At 42.5% G+C, this 6,645-nt stretch overlaps 1 protein-coding gene across 4 annotated transcripts in view; it reads left to right on the top strand.

Annotated features, from left to right (window-relative positions):
- Positions 1–6,645, top strand: part of CEP57 (centrosomal protein 57) — a 95,550-nt gene that overhangs the window by 35,187 nt on the left and 53,718 nt on the right. The gene's annotated exons all lie outside the window — the stretch shown is intronic.

Here is a 6,645-nt window from a genome sequence, read left to right as displayed (position 1 = left end):
TATTACTGCTTTTCAGTGGGATACTTACATATGCTGTGAGGGCCTGTGCCGCTTCTCCTTTTTTACCCAAATAAAATCATCTAGAAAATAAAATCCATATGAGTATCAGATTAAGATTGATAAAGTTTTGTTTTCTTTCTAATGACACGATGAGTCCACAGAACATCTATAATTTACTATTGGGAATATCACTCCTGGCCAGCAGGAGGAGGCAAAGAGCACCACAGCAAAGCTGTTAAATATCACCTCCCTTCCCTCTAACCCCAGTCATTCTCTTTGCCTACGTTAAGACCAAGGAGGTGGTAAAGTTTAGGTGTCTGAAAGAAGATTCTTCAATCAAGATTTTATTATTTTGCATAAGAGCAAGTTTGTTCTGCTTTTTTCTGGGTTTTAGCCGTAGTCCATGTCAGTCTCTTCAGTAGAGCAATGGTGGCTTTTAAGCAATTGGGAACTTGTGGGGTATAATCCTCACTGCACCTCCCAAATAGTTGTTTCTGCCCTATTCTTAAAGCCTGATTAGGATTATTCAGTCTTCAGCCTCTCAAACCAGGTGAGCTGTCCTCGTGCCGGACGGCTAGATACAGGTAAGTGCGTTGGCCTTCTATGTCTAGGGGACTTGCACTTAAGGATTTAAAGGCTGCACAGTATTTTGGGACTTTTATATCCTTTATGGGATGTTTCAGGCACGACGCAGGGACTATGTGACAAGTACAGCTTCAGGGGTTAATACTTTGATTTAATAGTATTTCCTGAATGATTGCTGTGATTGGGGAGACCTAGGAGTTTACTTCAGGATAGAAGGGGTTAACCCTTGTTGGAGACACAGAATAATCATATATAATCTTATCAAAATATATCATATTCTTATGTATGAGTTTGGTACTGTGTTTTAGACATGGCTTATTATTTATTATTATTATTATTATTACCAGTTATATTCCGCAGCGCTATTAACATAGGCGGAGTACAACAAAACAATTATAGGGATCAAATGGGTAGAGGGCCCTGCCAAGAGTTGCACTGTTGTAGTCAGCTCTTGAGAAGGTGATCAACAAACAGCTGGACTCTTAGGCTTACATGCTAAGGGGGTTCTGGGGATAGCAATGGAGGAGAGGAACTGGTATAAAGAAAGGTTAGCGTAGGTTGTATGCATCCCTGAACAGTAGAGTCTTTAGGGAGCACTTGAAGCTTTTAAAACTAGAAGAGAGTCTTGTGGAGCGAGGCAGAGCGTTCCACAAGATGGGAGCCAGTCTGGAGAAGTCCTGTAAACGGGAGTGTGATGAGGTGACAAGAGAGGAGGAGAGTAGGAGGTCGTGAGCAGAGCGAAGGGGACGGGAGGGAGAGTATCTGGAGACAAGGTCTGAGATATAGGGGGGAGCAGTGCAGTTGAGGGCTTTGTATGTCAGAATGAGAATTTTGTGTTTGATCCTAGAGGCAAGAAGAAGCCAGTGAAGAGATTGGCAGAGAGGTGCAGCAGATGAAGAGCGACGTGTAAGGAAGATGAGTCTGGCAGAGACATTCATTATGGATTGTAAAGGAGCTAGGCGGCAGGTGGGGAGACCAGAGAGGACAGAGTTGTAGTAATCGAGGCGGGAGAGAATGAGAGAGTGGATTAAAATCTTAGTTGTGTCTTGTGTAAGGAAGTGTCTCATTTTATAGATGGTTTTTAAGGTGGAAGTGGCAGGCTTTAGCCAATGACTGAATGTGAGGAGTGAAAGAAAGATCTGAGTCCAATGTGACCCCGAGACATCGGGCATGCGGGGTAGGGGTAATGATGGAGTTGTCAACAGTTATAGAGAGATTGGGGGTGGAGAGTTTAGAAGAAGGGGGGAAAATAAGGAGCTTGGTTTTGTTGAGATTTAGCTTGAGGTAGTGACAAGGGTTTGCAAAGAAGGAGAATGGTCTGGTGCAGAGAAGTAGATTTGGGTGTCATCGGCATACAAATGATATTGTAAACCGTGGGACTTTATTAGGGAACCTAGTGATGACGTGTAGATTGAGAAGAGAAGGGGACCGAGGATAGAGCCTTGCGGTACTCCGACAGAAAGTGGTGACGGGGCAGAGGAGGCCCCAGAGAAGGCTACACTAAAGGTACGGTTTGACAGGTGGGAAGAGAGCCACAAGAGGGCTGTGTCACATATGCCGAAGGATTGGAGGGTTTGAAGCAAGAGAGGGTGGTCAACAGTGTCAAAGGCTGTGGACAGATCAAGGAGGATAAGCAGAGAGAAGTGGTCTTTTGATTTTGCTGTAAGTAGGTCGTTGGTAACTTTAACAATTGCTGTCTCTGTGGAGTGATGGGGACAAAATACAGATTGCAATGGGTCAAGGAGGGAGTTTATTGTAAGGAAATGGGATAGGCGTGCTAGTTTTTCGAGAAGCTTTGATGCAAGAGGGAGGAGGGAAATAGGGCGGTAGTTGGATGGGGAGGTAGGATCAAGGGAAGGTTTTTTGAGGATAGGTGTGACCAGTGCATGTTTCAGTGATGAGGGAAATATACCGGTGCTGAGGGAGAGGTTGAAAGTGTGTGTGAGTATAGGGGTAAGGGTGGCAGAGAGGGAGGGGAGTAGCTGTGAGGGGATAGGGTCAAGGGGACAGGTAGTGAGGTGAGAGCGCAGTATAAGTGCTGAAACGTCTTCCTCAGTAACAGGGGAGAATGAGCTAAGTTTAAGGTTATGTGGGTTGTGGTTGATTGAGAGCATTTGAAGGGGTGAGAGAATGGAATTATGTTGAGAGCTGATTTCCTTTCTGATGGAGTTTATTTTGTTATTGAAGTGGTTGGTAAAGTCTTGAGCTGACAGAGAAGTTGTATTAGGAGGTGGGGGAGGGCGGAGAAGAGTATTGAAAGTGGAGAACAAACGTTTTGGGTTTGAAGAAAGATTAGAGATAAGAGTAGAGAAGTAGTGTTGCTTATGGAAATTAAGGGCAGAGTAGTAGGAGTTCAAGATAAATTTGTAATGTTGAAAATCAGCTGAACTCCTAGATTTTTTCCAGTGCCGCTCAGCAGTACGGGAACATCTGCGTAGGTATCGTGTCAGAGGAGTATGCCAGGGCTGAGGATGAGTGTTTGATTTCCGAGCTATGGTAAGAGGGGCGAGATTGTCAAGGACGGATGTAAGGGTGGAATTATGGCGGCAGATAGATTGGTCAGGGCATGAAAAGGAGGAGAAGGATGAGAGGAGAGGTTTGAGGGAATTAGAAATCTGTTGTTGATCTAATGACATAATGCTTCTGTGAAGTTTGGTGTGAGGAGCAGAAGGAGGGAGAGTTGTAGGGAGGGATGATATGTTGCAAGTAAGGAGATGGTGGTCAGAAAGAGGAAAGGGGGAGTTTGTGAAGTTTGAGAGAGTGCATCGATAGCTAAAGATCAGGTCAAGGGAGTGACCATCTTTGTGAGTGGTAGAATCAGTCCATTGTGAAAAACCAAAAGAGGAAGTGAGTTGCAGAAGTTGTTTTGCAGAGGAGGCAGTGGGATTGTCAAGAGGGATGTTGAAGTCACCAAGAATGAGGGAAGGGGTGTCTGAGGAAAGGAAATAAGGTAACCAGGCAGCCAAGTGATCTAGAAATTGAGTTGAGGTGCCAGGAGGACGGTATATGACTGCAACACGTATAGAAAGAGGAGAGAATAAGCGAATCATGTGGGTTTCGGATGAGGAAAATGTGAGGGAAGAGATGAGATGAATTTGTTGAAAGGTGCAACAAGAGGAAAGTAAAATACCTACACCACCTCCTTGTCTATTACCAGACCTAGGAGTGTGGCTGAAGTGGAGACCCCCATGTGACAGAGCAGCAGTGGATGCTGTGTCTAGGGGAGAGAGACAGGTTTCTGTTAGGGCCAGAAGGTTGAGGGAGTGGGAGATAAAGAGGTCATGTATAGAAGTGAGTTTGTTGCAAACAGAACGAGAGTTCCAGCGTGCACAAGTGAAAGGGGAAGTGGCTTTTGATGCAAGAGGAATGTGAATAAGGTTGTCAGAGTTTTGTTTTTTGAATCTGTGGGATGGTATACATGGATGTGCACGGCTAGGCAGTTGTTGGGGCGATATCACCAGCAGTTAGTAAAAGCAAGAGGGAGAGTGACATGAGATGAGATACAGATTTGCAGTAGTGAGACTGCTTTTGAGACAAGGTGCAGAGGGGAGAGAGAGTGTTTAGGAATAGGTAAAGTTCATGAGTATAAAAGTAAGGTGAGTTTGAGAGATGGGCTAATGCACAGTGCAGGGGGAGAGAGAGAAGGAGTAATTGAATAATGTAGTTTGTTATAGAGACAGAAGGCAGCAAAAATGAATAAGATATTAGGCATTTTTACAAAAGAGGGAACCAGTTAAACACATAAAGCACAGTATTACAGTAGCAATTTCATAAGAAAACGGTAAGGTATATCAAACATATTACAAAAGTACCTGCCTTTTTCTTGCCCCTTGCCCAATTCTTGTTCAGTTCTTGTATAATTCTATTGCTAGTGCCTCACTTATAAAATGTTCACTTTGAAAATGTGAACATATATTGTTAAAGCAATGCACATCCCAGACTGGTGTGAAATATATGCAGGGAGGGCAGTCAGCTGAGTCCACTAAATTTAGTTGATTGGTAATCAAAGACAATTGGAAAGGCCAATTAGAAAGTTAGATTCTGGTCTGGTCAGGGTGAGATGTTAAGTAAACAGACAATAACATTTGGGGGAGGCTTAAAGACTGGCAGTTGTCAGTTCAACTGCCTATCTATTTTGAAGTTTATTAGAAATGAGGAGACAGTACATATCTGTGTTGTTACACTATTTATGTCTTTATTATCTAGAGGAGAGCTTGTTCGCCTTTTACTGACGCATTTGCTTTTATGTGGGGAAGGAAGGAGGAACTCATTGCGAGGGTTGGTTTCCCCCTAGAAAGATGTTTAGTTTTTGCCGGATGAAGCGCGATGTATGAGCACTTTATTTGCTGCAGTTTCTGTTCCTGCCTCCTTCACAGGCGCCAATTTGGAATCTGAGAATCCATTCCGTAGTTCTGCCTCGTTTCTCCAGGTGGAGATTGGATCGGCGCTCTGGTGTTGCAAATTTGATTTTTATTTTAAGAGGATTTATTGTCCACTGTTTAGATGCCTACAATAGGCATACTTTTCATTATGTACCAAGGGCTACACTTGGACCTGAAGGATTTACTCATTAAATAATATTTTAAATCCTTTACGAAAAATTCCATACACTGCTTTTATTATAGCAGTATGAATTTCGTTTTTAATAAAGGCTCATTGTGGGGAATGTATTTGATAGATAATTTATATGAATTCGTCTATACCTTTTATGTTCTGCTTGATTAGTTTGATGTCTATGTAAGCAGTAAAATATTTGCCTTTTTTTCTGTTTTTGTTTCCCTATACGGGTGGGGCAAATTATAACTATATTGTGGGTACAGTTGGTTTGCTGCCTCAGTTCCTCATATTTTTTCCCAGGATTATGCTGTTTAGATATTACTACAGCTTCTCCTATATGTCCCAAGCTTTAACGGGGTCACAGACAGTGCCCTGCGGTTCCTCTTAATCAAGGAGGATTGCGTTTGCTTGCAATTTTTACAGCTTAGGTATCTCTACGATATATTTTAATCCTCTGAGCATCATTTCTCCCAGGATGATACTGTTTAGGCAATAACACAGTTTTATCCTTATCTGTCCCAAGCCTCTATAGCGTCACATGCAGTGCCCTGAGGTTCCTCTCAATCTCCTGGAGGAGTATGTTTGCATACAGAGTTGCTTAGGTGTCCTTTGCGATATCTACAGCTTGCCTTTTTTTCCTTAGCTTAAGGAAATATTCAAGAGGATATATGTTGTTTGGATTGTAAGGTTTCTGCTCCACATTCTTCTACGCAGGTTGCTTTCTCTTCTGAGTTGGTGAAGAGATATCGCCTGTAGGTTTCTCAGGGTGAAATCTCAGATTTGGACAGTTTAATTCCTTCATCTGATGCTTAAGTTATGTTTCAGATGCATGCTTGTTCGCCTCGTGTATCGTAAAGGAGGCTTTAGCTATTTGGGCGACATTGATTCCCTTGTCGTTGTCAACCTTTGAGAGTTTGTGAACGTTATCATTTCAGTGATATTCCTTTCTATGAGGAAGTGTTTCTAGACGTGCTTTGGAATTTTTCCAGGTTAGGAGCTAGGTATGGAATTAACAGAAAAAAGATGACAGTCCCTCGGCACTCACAAAGTAGTTACTATAAAGGGAATCAAAGTATAGGGAATGGGGGGAAGTCAGACAGTGGCTGTGTATTAAAACGTAACTTTTACTGTTATGTAGATAAAAAATAGTGAATGTAGCACATAAACTATGTGAAAAAACAAAACATTTAAAACTGAGATTAAAAGATTATATACAATATGCGTGTGAGACCCCAAAAGTCATTAATCATATGGAGAAAATTAATTGGTAATCACCAAAAAAGCTCAGCCTAGACTCCAGAGGGTTAACGGATTGCAGTCACAACTATCTGAAAAGGGGATTGACTCCTGCAACAATTAAACTGCACTATGCAATACTGTAACCAGAGTGAAGGGCTGAGCGGTTTGGCGAGTGAGAAACATCCCAACCAGGAACTGACAATAGGAGGTTCAAAATTACTGAAAGAGTCCCACACACATAGAAAAATACCGCAGACCGCAGAG

This window comes from Bombina bombina, chromosome 3 (genome assembly GCF_027579735.1).
Source record: "Bombina bombina isolate aBomBom1 chromosome 3, aBomBom1.pri, whole genome shotgun sequence".
NCBI lineage: Eukaryota > Metazoa > Chordata > Amphibia > Anura > Bombinatoridae > Bombina > Bombina bombina.
This window is presented reverse-complemented; position numbering and strand designations above follow the sequence as displayed.